A 19,555-nucleotide genomic window follows, 5' to 3' on the forward strand; every position below is an offset into this window, starting at 1 on the left:
ATAAGTGCAGGCCTCAGACACTGCCTCTCCTCAAAATGGCCCCTTACACCCCAAGCACATGTTGCCTGTACCAGCCAGCACTCAAGATGGCCACCACCACCACCCACATGGCCAGTCCACATCAACAGTACACCCCCAAAAAACAGAAAAACAGCCAGAAATCACCACAATCCAATGCCATCCATGATGTTTACATTAAAGAGAGTGAGACCACACCACAGGCACACTCAGTCCATGCACCACCACCCCTGGGCAAAAGGCCACACCAGCAGCCCCCCAAAAACGACAAAAAACAATAAAATAAGCACAATCCCAGCCCATCCATGGCCTCAATTATGTTTAAATTCAAGAAGACACCCCACAGAAAGACTAGGCCCATGCAACACTCACCACCCCTGGGCAAAGGGCCCCACCAGCAGGCCCAAAAAAACGACAAAAAACAATAAAATCAGCACAATCCCAGCCCATCCATGGCCTCAATGGTGTTTAAATTCAAGAAGACACCCCTCAGAAACACTAGGCCCATGCAACACTCACTACCCCTGGGCATAATGGATGAAAAGTAGCCAAAATAAGTGCAGGCCTCAGACACTGCCTCTCCTCAAAATGGCCCCTCCCTTACACCCCAAGCACATGTTGCCTGTACCAGCCAGCACTCAAGATGGCCACCACCACCACCCACATGGCCAGTCCACATCAACAGTACACCCCCAAAAAACAGAAAAACAGCCTGAAATCACCACAATCCAATGCCATCCATGATGTTTACATTAAAGAGAGTGAGACCACACCACAGGCACACTCAGTCCATGCACCACCACCCCTGGGCAAAAGGCCACACCAGCAGCCCCCCAAAAACGACAAAAAACAATAAAATAAGCACAATCCCAGCCCATCCATGGCCTCAATTATGTTTAAATTCAAGAAGACACCCCACAGAAAGACTAGGCCCATGCAACACTCACCACCCCTGGGCAAAGGGCCCCACCAGCAGGCCCAAAAAAACGACAAAAAACAATAAAATCAGCACAATCCCAGCCCATCCATGGCCTCAATGGTGTTTAAATTCAAGAAGACACCCCTCAGAAACACTAGGCCCATGCAACACTCACTACCCCTGGGCATAATGGATGAAAAGTAGCCAAAATAAGTGCAGGCCTCAGACACTGCCTCTCCTCAAAATGGCCCCTCCCTTACACCCCAAGCACATGTTGCCTGTACCAGCCAGCACTCAAGATGGCCACCACCACCACCCACATGGCCAGTCCACATCAACAGTACACCCCCAAAAAACAGAAAAACAGCCAGAAATCACCACAATCCAATGCCATCCATGATGTTTACATTAAAGAGAGTGAGACCACACCACAGGCACACTCAGTCCATGCACCACCACCCCTGGGCAAAAGGCCACACCAGCAGCCCCCCAAAAACGACAAAAAACAATAAAATAAGCACAATCCCAGCCCATCCATGGCCTCAATTATGTTTAAATTCAAGAAGACACCCCACAGAAAGACTAGGCCCATGCAACACTCACCACCCCTGGGCAAAGGGCCCCACCAGCAGGCCCAAAAAAACGACAAAAAACAATAAAATCAGCACAATCCCAGCCCATCCATGGCCTCAATGGTGTTTAAATTCAAGAAGACACCCCTCAGAAACACTAGGCCCATGCAACACTCACTACCCCTGGGCATAATGGATGAAAAGTAGCCAAAATAAGTGCAGGCCTCAGACACTGCCTCTCCTCAAAATGGCCCCTTACACCCCAAGCACATGTTGCCTGTACCAGCCAGCACTCAAGATGGCCACCACCACCACCCACATGGCCAGTCCACATCAACAGTACACCCCCAAAAAACAGAAAAACAGCCAGAAATCACCACAATCCAATGCCATCCATGATGTTTACATTAAAGAGAGTGAGACCACACCACAGGCACACTCAGTCCATGCACCACCACCCCTGGGCAAAAGGCCACACCAGCAGCCCCCAAAAAACGACAAAAAACAATAAAATAAGCACAATCCCAGCCCATCCATGGCCTCAATTATGTTTAAATTCAAGAAGACACCCCACAGAAAGACTAGGCCCATGCAACACTCACCACCCCTGGGCAAAGGGCCCCACCAGCAGGCCCAAAAAAACGACAAAAAACAATAAAATCAGCACAATCCCAGCCCATCCATGGCCTCAATGGTGTTTAAATTCAAGAAGACACCCCTCAGAAACACTAGGCCCATGCAACACTCACTACCCCTGGGCATAATGGATGAAAAGTAGCCAAAATAAGTGCAGGCCTCAGACACTGCCTCTCCTCAAAATGGCCCCTCCCTTACACCCCAAGCACATGTTGCCTGTACCAGCCAGCACTCAAGATGGCCACCACCACCACCCACATGGCCAGTCCACATCAACAGTACACCCCCAAAAAACAGAAAAACAGCCAGAAATCACCACAATCCAATGCCATCCATGATGTTTACATTAAAGAGAGTGAGACCACACCACAGGCACACTCAGTCCATGCACCACCACCCCTGGGCAAAAGGCCACACCAGCAGCCCCCCCAAAACGACAAAAAACAATAAAATAAGCACAATCCCAGCCCATCCATGGCCTCAATTATGTTTAAATTCAAGAAGACACCCCACAGAAAGACTAGGCCCATGCAACACTCACCACCCCTGGGCAAAGGGCCCCACCAGCAGGCCCAAAAAAACGACAAAAAACAATAAAATCAGCACAATCCCAGCCCATCCATGGCCTCAATGGTGTTTAAATTCAAGAAGACACCCCTCAGAAACACTAGGCCCATGCAACACTCACTACCCCTGGGCATAATGGATGAAAAGTAGCCAAAATAAGTGCAGGCCTCAGACACTGCCTCTCCTCAAAATGGCCCCTTACACCCCAAGCACATGTTGCCTGTACCAGCCAGCACTCAAGATGGCCACCACCACCACCCACATGGCCAGTCCACATCAACAGTACACCCCCAAAAAACAGAAAAACAGCCAGAAATCACCACAATCCAATGCCATCCATGATGTTTACATTAAAGAGAGTGAGACCACACCACAGGCACACTCAGTCCATGCACCACCACCCCTGGGCAAAAGGCCACACCAGCAGCCCCCAAAAAACGACAAAAAACAATAAAATAAGCACAATCCCAGCCCATCCATGGCCTCAATTATGTTTAAATTCAAGAAGACACCCCACAGAAAGACTAGGCCCATGCAACACTCACCACCCCTGGGCAAAGGGCCCCACCAGCAGGCCCAAAAAAACGACAAAAAACAATAAAATCAGCACAATCCCAGCCCATCCATGGCCTCAATGGTGTTTAAATTCAAGAAGACACCCCTCAGAAACACTAGGCCCATGCAACACTCACTACCCCTGGGCATAATGGATGAAAAGTAGCCAAAATAAGTGCAGGCCTCAGACACTGCCTCTCCTCAAAATGGCCCCTCCCTTACACCCCAAGCACATGTTGCCTGTACCAGCCAGCACTCAAGATGGCCACCACCACCACCCACATGGCCAGTCCACATCAACAGTACACCCCCAAAAAACAGAAAAACAGCCAGAAATCACCACAATCCAATGCCATCCATGATGTTTACATTAAAGAGAGTGAGACCACACCACAGGCACACTCAGTCCATGCACCACCACCCCTGGGCAAAAGGCCACACCAGCAGCCCCCCAAAAACGACAAAAAACAATAAAATAAGCACAATCCCAGCCCATCCATGGCCTCAATTATGTTTAAATTCAAGAAGACACCCCACAGAAAGACTAGGCCCATGCAACACTCACCACCCCTGGGCAAAGGGCCCCACCAGCAGGCCCAAAAAAACGACAAAAAACAATAAAATCAGCACAATCCCAGCCCATCCATGGCCTCAATGGTGTTTAAATTCAAGAAGACACCCCTCAGAAACACTAGGCCCATGCAACACTCACTACCCCTGGGCATAATGGATGAAAAGTAGCCAAAATAAGTGCAGGCCTCAGACACTGCCTCTCCTCAAAATGGCCCCTCCCTTACACCCCAAGCACATGTTGCCTGTACCAGCCAGCACTCAAGATGGCCACCACCACCACCCACATGGCCAGTCCACATCAACAGTACACCCCCAAAAAACAGAAAAACAGCCAGAAATCACCACAATCCAATGCCATCCATGATGTTTACATTAAAGAGAGTGAGACCACACCACAGGCACACTCAGTCCATGCACCACCACCCCTGGGCAAAAGGCCACACCAGCAGCCCCCCAAAAACGACAAAAAACAATAAAATAAGCACAATCCCAGCCCATCCATGGCCTCAATTATGTTTAAATTCAAGAAGACACCCCACAGAAAGACTAGGCCCATGCAACACTCACCACCCCTGGGCAAAGGGCCCCACCAGCAGGCCCAAAAAAACGACAAAAAACAATAAAATCAGCACAATCCCAGCCCATCCATGGCCTCAATGGTGTTTAAATTCAAGAAGACACCCCTCAGAAACACTAGGCCCATGCAACACTTACTACCCCTGGGCATAATGGATGAAAAGTAGCCAAAATAAGTGCAGGCCTCAGACACTGCCTCTCCTCAAAATGGCCCCTTACACCCCAAGCACATGTTGCCTGTACCAGCCAGCACTCAAGATGGCCACCACCACCACCCACATGGCCAGTCCACATCAACAGTACACCCCCAAAAAACAGAAAAACAGCCAGAAATCACCACAATCCAATGCCATCCATGATGTTTACATTAAAGAGAGTGAGACCACACCACAGGCACACTCAGTCCATGCACCACCACCCCTGGGCAAAAGGCCACACCAGCAGCCCCCAAAAAACGACAAAAAACAATAAAATAAGCACAATCCCAGCCCATCCATGGCCTCAATTATGTTTAAATTCAAGAAGACACCCCACAGAAAGACTAGGCCCATGCAACACTCACCACCCCTGGGCAAAGGGCCCCACCAGCAGGCCCAAAAAAACGACAAAAAACAATAAAATCAGCACAATCCCAGCCCATCCATGGCCTCAATGGTGTTTAAATTCAAGAAGACACCCCTCAGAAACACTAGGCCCATGCAACACTCACTACCCCTGGGCATAATGGATGAAAAGTAGCCAAAATAAGTGCAGGCCTCAGACACTGCCTCTCCTCAAAATGGCCCCTTACACCCCAAGCACATGTTGCCTGTACCAGCCAGCACTCAAGATGGCCACCAGCCCACCACCACCACCCACATGGCCAGTCCACATCAACAGTACACCCCCAAAAAACAGAAAAACAGCCAGAAATCACCACAATCCAATGCCATCCATGATGTTTACATTAAAGAGAGTGAGACCACACCACAGGCACACTCAGTCCATGCACCACCACCCCTGGGCAAAAGGCCACACCAGCAGCCCCCCAAAAACGACAAAAAACAATAAAATAAGCACAATCCCAGCCCATCCATGGCCTCAATTATGTTTAAATTCAAGAAGACACCCCACAGAAAGACTAGGCCCATGCAACACTCACCACCCCTGGGCAAAGGGCCACACCAGCAGGCCCAAAAAAAGGACAAAAATCAGCACAATCCCAGCCCATCCATGGCCTCAATGGTGTTTAAATTCAACACAACAGTTGTATCATGCACCCCTAACCAACCCTGGTCCTACTGGATACTGTGGCTACCCACAATATAATTTATTTAATGTTCTGAAAAAGTTCCAAAATTTTACTTGCAGCAACTGTAATGCCCCAAACAAACTTACTTGTGAAAGTTGATTTCTAATCCAAAAGTGATCCAAAGACAGTCAAAAAGGCCTCAAATCCAAATATCAAGCAGCACCCACAAAAAGTAATCCTTCCAGCTCCAGATCCAAATGAAAGTGACCAGGAGATGGACAAAGCAGTGGGAGGAGCCTGCTGGACAGGAACAGGAAGTTCTAGACTGTGGGGCACTTCCTTCCTCCCCCCCCCCCAAAATGGACTCCTTGCAAAAAAAAAGGCCATCCAAATGTCAACCTGAGGAGTGATTCTGATAAAAATCATAATTTTCTGAAGGTTTATCCTGTTTGCTGGTGATTTTCTTGTGCGAAATTGCAAAATCTCTATTTCGCAAGTGCGAGATTGTTCCTTTCCGCCGCAACTACGTGTTCGCAATTGCGAACTCTCGCGAGGTGTGCTGTGCAAGGTGGCAAGCCGCGATTACGTATTCACGGGCGCCAAACTCCCGCGGGAACACGCAGCAAGATCTAAAATGGCGCGTCACTCGCAAAGAAAAACAACTCGGCAAACGCTAAATGACGGAAAGTGAACGCCGTGCACCACGCCGCGCGCCGCAACCAAGCAAAAAATCCGCCGCGAGCGGATTCACGGATTTTCGACAAATTCGCGAGCGTTCGCGGATTGCGAATTTGCCGAAAATCCGAAAAATCCGCGAGCGGAGCGGATTTTACGCCCATGCTTAATAATCTCCACCTTCTCAAGAAAGAAACTTTGAAAGTTATCTGTAGTTATTGTTGTTTCCAACGTGTCAGATTTTTTGCTTAACTCAGTCAAGATTTTAAATGTTTCCTTCTGAATATTGTCAGCTTGACTTATACGAGTTTTATAAAAATCTGCTTTTGTAGCCACAATCAATTTCTTATATGACTTAAGTGAGGTTCTGTATTGTTCCCTGTCTGTCCCGACTTTAGTTCTCCTCCAGGTCCTTTCTAAACATCGGAGTTTCTTTTTGTGGTCCCTCAAAAGTGGGGTGAACCATGGGGCACCTTTTACTATTCCTTTTATTTTTTGTAGTCTCTCAGGTGCTATCTGGTCGATTACCTGACTCAGATTCCACATTAAATCCTTGTAGTCCTGTTCTAGGTCTCCCTTTGAGATTAATGTTTGGACACGGTCGGGAAGACTACAGGTCAAGGATTGCAAATCCACTTTTGTCCATTGCCGGACTTTTTTCAGTATAGAAGGATTTTGGGACATATCAGATGGGCCATGTAGCTCCTCCCAGTTCCATCTGAAGATCAAACAGATGGAATGGGCTTTGGGAGGAGCTAAGACCAACTAGTACTTCTAAGTAAGTAATATTTTTCTAAAGCGCGTGAATGCCAAGGCGTCTTAGCGCTAATGAGTGCTGTCATTGACCAGGGAGGAAGAGACATACTTTAGACACTGGAAACACGGAGCCAGGTTTTCAAGGATTTTCTAAAATCCATCCTGCTTGTTTGAGACCTTAATGAGAAAGGCATGGAATTTAATAGCTTCCAGGCCAAATGGAAAGATCTTCTGCAGCCCCCCCAAAAAATTTGCCTTCTTAACCTTGAGGATAACCACCAACCGGGCTGGAAGATAAAAGGGCAAGAACCATGGAGAGCCTTATGTACAATGCATAAGGCCTCAAATGTTACCCTATCCTGGACAGGCAGCCAGTCTAGATCCCTAATGCTGTTTTAATATGGAACTAACATTTGGAATTTTCGGTAGTAAGCAGACTCTCGCATTCTGCAAAGACTGAAGCTTCAACTACAAACGCTTCTGTGCTCCCAAATAAAGAGTGTCACAATAGTCTATCTTCGATAGAACCGAGGCAACTATTACCGTATTTTGTAAGTCTAATCAGATGAATGGAAAGATCTTTTTTAAAATGTTCATGAAGTAAAAACATGAAGATATTATATGTTTAATCTGTTCTCAGAGACAAATTGGTCGTCGAACATGACTCCCAGATTTTTGTACTTTCCGAACTGGGGATAGGCATGGCCCTGAGATGACTGGCCACCAAGAATCATTCCAGAAAGATGTTTTGTTTGCAAAGAGTATAACCTCTTTTTTCTCCGTATTCAACTTGAGACAGTTTTCCTGCAGCCACCTAGTGATTTGTGGCAAAGAGTTGTTACATTCTCTGGCCACACCGTCGAACTCAGATGAAATTGATACAACTATATGTGTATCATCATATGATATTGCAGAAAAAACCATGAGATCGAATGAGTTGTGCAAAGGGGATGACATAGATGTTAAAAGAGTGTGGGGATCATGATGATCCCTGAGGCACCCCACAGGGAAGAGAGAAAAAGTTTGATGCATTCCTTCCAAGCACCACAGTCTGTTTTCTGTTTGACAAAAAAGAACTTCGAAGGCTTAGCGCCATACCCAGTTGATTCCCAGTTTCTGCAGTCAGTTGAAAAGTACTGTTGAAAAAAAAGGGTGGCACTACCAACCAGAATATACGATCCTTAAGTATTGCCCGGCGGTGTCGCCTCTTGAACCCACAAAGAAGTTAAACTATTGAAGAGGTAGGCGCTGGAGACTGGAAGGCAGGAAACAAGATTTTTTTTATTCTCTCCGGAGGAGAACACAACGAAACGGACAGAAGGTATCGTTCTGAGGTGCTCTAGCTACATTTCTGAGGCCTGGCCTCTTATACACTGTTTTATGACTTTATTGCAGATTACATATTCATGTTAAAGCTTTGATGTATGGAAAAGACATTCCCGGAACTCCCCTTTGGGCCCGTTCCCACACACATTTACAGTTGAAGTCCCCACCCTAGTCACAACAGGTGATGAGTATCGCGCAGCTGGATATTCCGCCGATTCACGGAATGTGGGGGGTTTGATCGGATCTCATGGAGTGGGGGCTTTGATCAACCCGGGGATCCTTTGGTGGGGGAAGCTTTCTATTGTACGGGGAGGGGCAAGGAATGGTATCGGCAGAGCTGGGTGTCGGCCTGGGAACGAGGAGGACGAACGGGCACACGGGAAAAAGGGGTTTGCATCAAAGGGCCGGGGATCATAAATGGGAAGAGGGGAGGTGTAGCGCTGAGAACAGGACGAGGGCCCGGGGCAGAGCAGCGCTGAAGAGGGGTTTTATGATTCGCGGCAGGTGCAGGCAGGGGGGTTGTCAGTATGCGGGGGATGCCGGCAAAGCTAGGAGGGGGAGAGAGGCGCGCTGGCTCTCGGCGAGAGCAGGGAAACCATGGTGTTCAAAATGGCGGCTGTTTTACGCGCACAAAAAGGGTTAAGGAGAGCAAGAGGGCGCCGATAATGTTGACGGTCTCAGCCCAACTTTCAACAGTCCCCCCTTTTCAACATATCTAGCCAACTTGCTTTACTCAATGTCAATTTTCATCAAATTACTAACTTCGGTATCATACAATGCTCTCATGTGTTCGCTTCCAAAGTCCACAGTTTTGGGAAAAATACAACTCGCACATAAAGAACACATAGGTGGCAGACATTGAATTCCCAAGCACAGGCCACATATTACAACTACCGGAATCATGATAATGGTGAGCAGTCTCCAGCCCCAGCTTTTGACGGTGTCCCAGAACCAACCACCAAGCGACCATTCTTCTTGCTCTTGGTGAACTTCCGAAGAGAGTCTGTGAAGATGTTCGATGGCTTTGTACACTGAGGGTGAGTTGTCCGGTATGTATGTGCAACAGCTGGACCCAATTATGCGGCATGCTCCTCCACGGTCCGCCAGAACCACATCTAGAACGAGGCGGTTCTGAAGAGCCACCAAACGGACCGCTTGGAGCTCGGCAGTGTTGTTGGCAAAGATGCCCGCTGTGATGTTCATGGTCGTCTCGACTGCCTGAGTCAAATGTCGGATGGCACGGCTGTTTGCCATCGGGCCCCAGAGGGGGACGAGTCCTTTCATAGCATCGAGGAACTGTGCCCCTGTTGAGTCGGCTTGTTCAATGTCTTTGGCTCGTTTTTGCCTGTGGTGATTCGCTGGGGCTACATAAGTCGGAGGAAGGACGAAGGAGATGTAGCAAGTGCCCCCCCAGCCTTTGGGGAGCCAGGTATAGGCCTTCGTGCCGCAGATGAAATACATGTTTGGGGATGACACAAAGGGAGGTGGATCCGTGGAATCCAAAGTTCTGGTAAAGCGGCAAGCGCTGCGACCCACCAGCTGTGTCCCAAGTCCTTCTACACACATGTGGCCTGTGACGTTGATGACCGACAGGGCCACAGTCAAAGTGGCAGCCGTTCGTTTCCGCAGATAGGAGAAGGTGGGTCTGGTTGGATTGTTGAACACCTGCATTTCGATTCGTTCTTTAGCCGGGATGTCCATTTGGATCGAGTCGCTGGGGGTCAGCGGGCAGAAGTGTGTCTTTGTCTTGTTTCGCCCGGCCCCGTGAGAAGAATGTGTTGCAGTTTTGCTGGAGGTGGCATTGCCCGTATAGCTTTCTTGCAGGAGGATCAGCCAAGCAAGGCAGGAGCCGTGGACAGAGAAGGGTGAAGGGATGAATGGTATTGAATGTCCAGTGGCATGGGGTAGCAACCCACAGATCCAGCAGTTGGTGGTATTGGTGGCAAGATTGTGCTGGTGAAGTAGCTGCACGAAAGAGTTGTTCCAAAACTCCTTTCGCCTTTCTCTTAATTGAGGAGAGAGCGAAATTAGATAATGGTCCTTCATGGTGGTAGGCTGAGCAGTGGTTAGGAATGTTTCGTGAGCAGGTGCATGTTCTTCCAAAATCCAGAGCGTGGTCATGAGGAGAAAACAGAAGAGGATTGTGATGAAGAGTGCAATTGTCTTTGAGCTATGGAGTCTGTCTGTTCTCGGATTTCTGTAGTGGGTATTTCCTGCTGTCCCCGTCGGCTTCTTGTTTGGCGCTTCCATCATCTTCTTATCTGGCGCTTCCATCATCTTCGTTTTCAAGGTGCTCGGTAGTGGGCAGGACCACAGACTTAGTTTTAGCTTCTCTCCAGGTAACCCTTGGTAGTTTGGGTCACCGTTCTGAGATCCTTTAACCTAGTCCGTGGCCTACTTAGCCGAAGCTCCCTCCTTTCGACGCAGGAAATACCCTTCTCGAGATGGCACAGTGGGGTCAGGATGTTTTGAAAGTTCAAGTGTCTCAGTATCAGGATAGCAGTTCAACGATGGTCGGTCCTGGTTCAGGAGCTCTTCTTGGGTGTTGACGGTGTCTGTCGTGGCCAGGGCTGGAGAGACCTTTTTGCAGTGATGAGCGTGCAGCCAGTGTTTCTTCCCCTCCACTCGAAGTGCGGTCCGAGTGGTGATCAGCACTTGCCAGGGGCCCGTCCACCGGGGTTCCAAACTCTTTGATCGCTGAAAATTTCGGATCAGCACGAAGTCCCCCGGCTGGATGGCGTGACCCGGACCCCTGGAAGCATCGGGGATGGCCTGCTGCACCTGCTGATGAAGGACAGACAAAGTTTCAGTCAATTTGTACAGATAATCAGACATTAGGACGTCCGGAACGTCATGAATGGAAGTTGGTTTCGGGGCAGACCAGACGCTCATGGGTCGACCGAAGACAACTTCATAAGGGGTTAAGTGATGTCGGGTGGGGGTAGAGCGCATCGATAGCAATGCCAATGGGAGGGCGTCTGGCCATTTCAGGCCCGTGGTAGCCACTATTTTGGCCAGTTTAAGCTTTAGTGTGGCATTGTGTCGTTCGACAAGCCCAGCAGATTGAGGGTGGAAGACTGCGTGGAATTTCTGTTCAATACCCAGCCCATTTAGGATGAGCTGGATAACTTTGGCTACGAAGTGGGGGCCATTATCACTCCATAAAACACGACAGAGGCCATAACGGGGGAAAAACTCCTTTAACAGAACCTTTGCAGTGGCCATAGCGGTGTTGTCACGGGTTGGATATGCTTCCACCCACTTGCTAAATGCGCACACCATGACGAGCACATATTTCAAGCCTTGGCATCTGTCTAGCTGGATGTAGTCCATCTGCAGGACTTCAAATGGGTGGTTTGGGACCCCAAATCCCCCCCGGGGTACTACAGTTCCTTTCCCGGGGTTGTGTTGCAGGCATATTAAGCATTGTTGGACCAGGCGTTTGGCGGAATCTGGGATCTTGTCATTGTGCCAAACCCTGGAGACAAGTTCGATCATGGGGGCTGATCCTATGTGGGCAGGGGAGTGTGCCACGGTTAATATGGGAATCAAGTACGAATCAGGTAGCAACCATCTGTTCGTGTCTTTTGTCCGCCAGCAGCCTTCATCGTCTTTCAATCCCACCCGTGTCCATTCAGTCAATTCGTGTTGTGTGCTAGCCGTTTGTATGTCTCTAATTGTGTCCTTGGCGTCAGTCCAGTTTTCTGCTTGTGACCTGGTCACGTACATACGTGTTGTCGTTCTATTTTCAGCTGTCGTTCGGGCGGTGATGTCGGCTAGTGCATTTCCCTGTCCAATAATGTCTGTCACTTTCTTGTGTGCCTGGCATTTGATAACGGCAAGTTTGTTGGGGAGGAGGACAGCTTCGATTAAGGCGGAGACTAAATCCCCGTGCAAGATGGGTGTGCCGTGTGAGGTCAAGAATCCTCTCTCCCTCCAGAGGAGCCCAAAATGGTGAACCACCCCGAAGGCATACTGGCTGTCGGTGTAAATGTTCGCTGTGGTTCCTGTTGCCAGGATGCAGGCTCGCGTCAAAGCAATCAGTTCCGCTGCCTGGGCAGATCGCTGGGTGATGCGGGCTGTTTCTACTACAGTTCGAGCCGTGGTGACTGCATAGGCAGCGGAAGTGGTACCATCGGAGAGTTTGATGCAAGAACCGTCCACCCACAGCTCCCCGTCGGGGTCAGGGAAAGCCGTGTCTCTGAGATCGACCCTACTCCTGGTCTGTTCGTCCGTAAGAGTCACGCAGTCATGTACGGGGTGCACATTGGGATCGTTCTCTGGCAAGGGTAACAGAGTTGCTGGGTTCAGTGTGGTGCATCTTTTCAGGGTGATATGGGGGGCAAGCAAGGTCAGTTCGTATCCAGTCAGTCGTGCACTCGTCAGATGTTGCGTCTTGGTTTGGTTCAGGAGGGTGTCGACTGCATGGGGTACCAGTACCGTGAGGGAATTCGAGAGTACAATCCCCTCACTCTGTCGGATAGAGATTGCAGCAGCAGCTACAGCTCGAAGGCAGGCAGGCAAGGCTCTGGCGACAGGGTCAAGAGTGGCAGAGAAGTAAGCGCACGGTCGTTGCTTAGGGCCGATGGCCTGGGTCAGGACAGATAAAGCGCACCCCTCCCTTTCGTGAGTGTAAAGGGAGAAGGGCTTTTTGTAATCAGGGGTACCTAGGACAGGGGCTGAGCAAAGGGCATCTCGCAGTTCCGTGAAGGAAGTTTGACACTCAGGGGTCCAAGGGAGTGGGAAAGGGACAGAGCGGGACGGAGCGGAGCGGATTTTACGCCCATGCTTAATAATCTCCACCTTCTCAAGAAAGAAACTTTGAAAGTTATCTGTAGTTATTGTTGTTTCCAACGTGTCAGATTTTTTGCTTAACTCAGTCAAGATTTTAAATGTTTCCTTCTGAATATTGTCAGCTTGACTTATACGAGTTTTATAAAAATCTGCTTTTGTAGCCACAATCAATTTCTTATATGACTTAAGTGAGGTTCTGTATTGTTCCCTGTCTGTCCCGACTTTAGTTCTCCTCCAGGTCCTTTCTAAACATCGGAGTTTCTTTTTGTGGTCCCTCAAAAGTGGGGTGAACCATGGGGCACCTTTTACTATTCCTTTTATTTTTTGTAGTCTCTCAGGTGCTATCTGGTCGATTACCTGACTCAGATTCCACATTAAATCCTTGTAGTCCTGTTCTAGGTCTCCCTTTGAGATTAATGTTTGGACACGGTCGGGAAGACTACAGGTCAAGGATTGCAAATCCACTTTTGTCCATTGCCGGACTTTTTTCAGTATAGAAGGATTTTGGGACATATCAGATGGGCCATGTAGCTCCTCCCAGTTCCATCTGAAGATCAAACAGATGGAATGGGCTTTGGGAGGAGCTAAGACCAACTAGTACTTCTAAGTAAGTAATATTTTTCTAAAGCGCGTGAATGCCAAGGCGTCTTAGCGCTAATGAGTGCTGTCATTGACCAGGGAGGAAGAGACATACTTTAGACACTGGAAACACGGAGCCAGGTTTTCAAGGATTTTCTAAAATCCATCCTGCTTGTTTGAGACCTTAATGAGAAAGGCATGGAATTTAATAGCTTCCAGGCCAAATGGAAAGATCTTCTGCAGCCCCCCCAAAAAATTTGCCTTCTTAACCTTGAGGATAACCACCAACCGGGCTGGAAGATAAAAGGGCAAGAACCATGGAGAGCCTTATGTACAATGCATAAGGCCTCAAATGTTACCCTATCCTGGACAGGCAGCCAGTCTAGATCCCTAATGCTGTTTTAATATGGAACTAACATTTGGAATTTTCGGTAGTAAGCAGACTCTCGCATTCTGCAAAGACTGAAGCTTCAACTACAAACGCTTCTGTGCTCCCAAATAAAGAGTGTCACAATAGTCTATCTTCGATAGAACCGAGGCAACTATTACCGTATTTTGTAAGTCTAATGAGATGAATGGAAAGATCTTTTTTAAAATGTTCATGAAGTAAAAACATGAAGATATTATATGTTTAATCTGTTCTCAGAGACAAATTGGTCGTCGAACATGACTCCCAGATTTTTGTACTTTCCGAACTGGGGATAGGCATGGCCCTGAGATGACTGGCCACCAAGAATCATTCCAGAAAGATGTTTTGTTTGCAAAGAGTATAACCTCTTTTTTCTCCGTATTCAACTTGAGACAGTTTTCCTGCAGCCACCTAGTGATTTGTGGCAAAGAGTTGTTACATTCTCTGGCCACACCGTCGAACTCAGATGAAATTGATACAACTATATGTGTATCATCATATGATATTGCAGAAAAAACCATGAGATCGAATGAGTTGTGCAAAGGGGATGACATAGATGTTAAAAGAGTGTGGGGATCATGATGATCCCTGAGGCACCCCACAGGGAAGAGAGAAAAAGTTTGATGCATTCCTTCCAAGCACCACAGTCTGTTTTCTGTTTGACAAAAAAGAACTTCGAAGGCTTAGCGCCATACCCAGTTGATTCCCAGTTTCTGCAGTCAGTTGAAAAGTACTGTTGAAAAAAAAGGGTGGCACTACCAACCAGAATATACGATCCTTAAGTATTGCCCGGCGGTGTCGCCTCTTGAACCCACAAAGAAGTTAAACTATTGAAGAGGCAGGCGCTGGAGACTGGAAGGCAGGAAACAAGATTTTTTTTATTCTCTCCGGAGGAGAACACAACGAAACGGACAGAAGGTATCGTTCTGAGGTGCTCTAGCTACATTTCTGAGGCCTGGCCTCTTATACACTGTTTTATGACTTTATTGCAGATTACATATTCATGTTAAAGCTTTGATGTATGGAAAAGACATTCCCGGAACTCCCCTTTGGGCCCGTTCCCACACACATTTACAGTTGAAGTCCCCACCCTAGTCACAACAGGTGATGAGTATCGCGCAGCTGGATATTCCGCCGATTCACGGAATGTGGGGGGTTTGATCGGATCTCATGGAGTGGGGGCTTTGATCAACCCGGGGATCCTTTGGTGGGGGAAGCTTTCTATTGTACGGGGAGGGGCAAGGAATGGTATCGGCAGAGCTGGGTGTCGGCCTGGGAACGAGGAGGACGAACGGGCACACGGGAAAAAGGGGTTTGCATCAAAGGGCCGGGGATCATAAATGGGAAGAGGGGAGGTGTAGCGCTGAGAACAGGACGAGGGCCCGGGGCAGAGCAGCGCTGAAGAGGGGTTTTATGATTCGCGGCAGGTGCAGGCAGGGGGGTTGTCAGTATGCGGGGGATGCCGGCGAAGCTAGGAGGGGGAGAGAGGCGCGCTGGCTCTCGGCGAGAGCAGGGAAACCATGGTGTTCAAAATGGCGGCTGTTTTACGCGCACAAAAAGGGTTAAGGAGAGCAAGAGGGCGCCGATAATGTTGACGGTCTCAGCCCAACTTTCAACAGTCCCCCCTTTTCAACATATCTAGCCAACTTGCTTTACTCAATGTCAATTTTCATCAAATTACTAACTTCGGTATCATACAATGCTCTCATGTGTTCGCTTCCAAAGTCCACAGTTTTGGGAAAAATACAACTCGCACATAAAGAACACATAGGTGGCAGACATTGAATTCCCAAGCACAGGCCACATATTACAACTACGGGAATCATGATAATGGTGAGCAGTCTCCAGCCCCAGCTTTTGACGGTGTCCCAGAACCAACCACCAAGCGACCATTCTTCTTGCTCTTGGTGAACTTCCGAAGAGAGTCTGTGAAGATGTTCGATGGCTTTGTACACTGAGGGTGAGTTGTCCGGTATGTATGTGCAACAGCTGGACCCAATTATGCGGCATGCTCCTCCACGGTCCGCCAGAACCACATCTAGAACGAGGCGGTTCTGAAGAGCCACCAAACGGACCGCTTGGAGCTCGGCAGTGTTGTTGGCAAAGATGCCCGCTGTGATGTTCATGGTCGTCTCGACTGCCTGAGTCAAATGTCGGATGGCACGGCTGTTTGCCATCGGGCCCCAGAGGGGGACGAGTCCTTTCATAGCATCGAGGAACTGTGCCCCTGTTGAGTCGGCTTGTTCAATGTCTTTGGCTCGTTTTTGCCTGTGGTGATTCGCTGGGGCTACATAAGTCGGAGGAAGGACGAAGGAGATGTAGCAAGTGCCCCCCCAGCCTTTGGGGAGCCAGGTATAGGCCTTCGTGCCGCAGATGAAATACATGTTTGGGGATGACACAAAGGGAGGTGGATCCGTGGAATCCAAAGTTCTGGTAAAGCGGCAAGCGCTGCGACCCACCAGCTGTGTCCCAAGTCCTTCTACACACATGTGGCCTGTGACGTTGATGACCGACAGGGCCACAGTCAAAGTGGCAGCCGTTCGTTTCCGCAGATAGGAGAAGGTGGGTCTGGTTGGATTGTTGAACACCTGCATTTCGATTCGTTCTTTAGCCGGGATGTCCATTTGGATCGAGTCGCTGGGGGTCAGCGGGCAGAAGTGTGTCTTTGTCTTGTTTCGCCCGGCCCCGTGAGAAGAATGTGTTGCAGTTTTGCTGGAGGTGGCATTGCCCGTATAGCTTTCTTGCAGGAGGATCAGCCAAGCAAGGCAGGAGCCGTGGACAGAGAAGGGTGAAGGGATGAATGGTATTGAATGTCCAGTGGCATGGGGTAGCAACCCACAGATCCAGCAGTTGGTGGTATTGGTGGCAAGATTGTGCTGGTGAAGTAGCTGCACGAAAGAGTTGTTCCAAAACTCCTTTCGCCTTTCTCTTAATTGAGGAGAGAGCGAAATTAGATAATGGTCCTTCATGGTGGTAGGCTGAGCAGTGGTTAGGAATGTTTCGTGAGCAGGTGCATGTTCTTCCAAAATCCAGAGCGTGGTCATGAGGAGAAAACAGAAGAGGATTGTGATGAAGAGTGCAATTGTCTTTGAGCTATGGAGTCTGTCTGTTCTCGGATTTCTGTAGTGGGTATTTCCTGCTGTCCCCGTCGGCTTCTTGTTTGGCGCTTCCATCATCTTCTTATCTGGCGCTTCCATCATCTTCGTTTTCAAGGTGCTCGGTAGTGGGCAGGACCACAGACTTAGTTTTAGCTTCTCTCCAGGTAACCCTTGGTAGTTTGGGTCACCGTTCTGAGATCCTTTAACCTAGTCCGTGGCCTACTTAGCCGAAGCTCCCTCCTTTCGACGCAGGAAATACCCTTCTCGAGATGGCACAGTGGGGTCAGGATGTTTTGAAAGTTCAAGTGTCTCAGTATCAGGATAGCAGTTCAACGATGGTCGGTCCTGGTTCAGGAGCTCTTCTTGGGTGTTGACGGTGTCTGTCGTGGCCAGGGCTGGAGAGACCTTTTTGCAGTGATGAGCGTGCAGCCAGTGTTTCTTCCCCTCCACTCGAAGTGCGGTCCGAGTGGTGATCAGCACTTGCCAGGGGCCCGTCCACCGGGGTTCCAAACTCTTTGATCGCTGAAAATTTCGGATCAGCACGAAGTCCCCCGGCTGGATGGCGTGACCCGGACCCCTGGAAGCATCGGGGATGGCCTGCTGCACCTGCTGATGAAGGACAGACAAAGTTTCAGTCAATTTGTACAGATAATCAGACATTAGGACGTCCGGAACGTCATGAATGGAAGTTGGTTTCGGGGCAGACCAGACGCTCATGGGTCGACCGAAGACAACTTCATAAGGGGTTAAGTGATGTCGGGTGGGGGTAGAGCGCATCGATAGCAATGCCAATGGGAGGGCGTCTGGCCATTTCAGGCCCGTGGTAGCCACTATTTTGGCCAGTTTAAGCTTTAGTGTGGCATTGTGTCGTTCGACAAGCCCAGCAGATTGAGGGTGGAAGACTGCGTGGAATTTCTGTTCAATACCCAGCCCATTTAGGATGAGCTGGATAACTTTGGCTACGAAGTGGGGGCCATTATCACTCCATAAAACACGACAGAGGCCATAACGGGGGAAAAACTCCTTTAACAGAACCTTTGCAGTGGCCATAGCGGTGTTGTCACGGGTTGGATATGCTTCCACCCACTTGCTAAATGCGCACACCACGACGAGCACATATTTCAAGCCTTGGCATCTGTCTAGCTGGATGTAGTCCATCTGCAGGACTTCAAATGGGTGGTTTGGGACCCCAAATCCCCCCCGGGGTACTACAGTTCCTTTCCCGGGGTTGTGTTGCAGGCATATTAAGCATTTTTGGACCAGGCGTTTGGCGGAATCTGGGATCTTGTCATTGTGCCAAACCCTGGAGACAAGTTCGATCATGGGGGCTGATCCTATGTGGGCAGGGGAGTGTGCCACGGTTAATATGGGAATCAAGTACGAATCAGGTAGCAACCATCTGTTCGTGTCTTTTGTCCGCCAGCAGCCTTCATCGTCTTTCAATCCCACCCGTGTCCATTCAGTCAATTCGTGTTGTGTGCTAGCCGTTTGTATGTCTCTAATTGTGTCCTTGGCGTCAGTCCAGTTTTCTGCTTGTGACCTGGTCACGTACATACGTGTTGTCGTTCTATTTTCAGCTGTCGTTCGGGCGGTGATGTCGGCTAGTGCATTTCCCTGTCCAATAATGTCTGTCACTTTCTTGTGTGCCTGGCATTTGATAACGGCAAGTTTGTTGGGGAGGAGGACAGCTTCGATTAAGGCGGAGACTAAATCCCCGTGCAAGATGGGTGTGCCGTGTGAGGTCAAGAATCCTCTCTCCCTCCAGAGGAGCCCAAAATGGTGAACCACCCCGAAGGCATACTGGCTGTCGGTGTAAATGTTCGCTGTGGTTCCTGTTGCCAGGATGCAGGCTCGCGTCAAAGCAATCAGTTCCGCTGCCTGGGCAGATCGCTGGGTGATGCGGGCTGTTTCTACTACAGTTCGAGCCGTGGTGACTGCATAGGCAGCGGAAGTGGTACCATCGGAGAGTTTGATGCAAGAACCGTCCACCCACAGCTCCCCGTCGGGGTCAGGGAAAGCCGTGTCTCTGAGATCGACCCTACTCCTGGTCTGTTCGTCCGTAAGAGTCACGCAGTCATGTACGGGGTGCACATTGGGATCGTTCTCTGGTAAGGGTAACAGAGTTGCTGGGTTCAGTGTGGTGCATCTTTTCAGGGTGATATGGGGGGCAAGCAAGGTCAGTTCGTATCCAGTCAGTCGTGCACTCGTCAGATGTTGCGTCTTGGTTTGGTTCAGGAGGGTGTCGACTGCATGGGGTACCAGTACCGTGAG

The sequence above is a fragment of the Lissotriton helveticus genome, chromosome 1_1, assembly GCF_964261635.1.
Source record: "Lissotriton helveticus chromosome 1_1, aLisHel1.1, whole genome shotgun sequence".
NCBI lineage: Eukaryota > Metazoa > Chordata > Amphibia > Caudata > Salamandridae > Lissotriton > Lissotriton helveticus.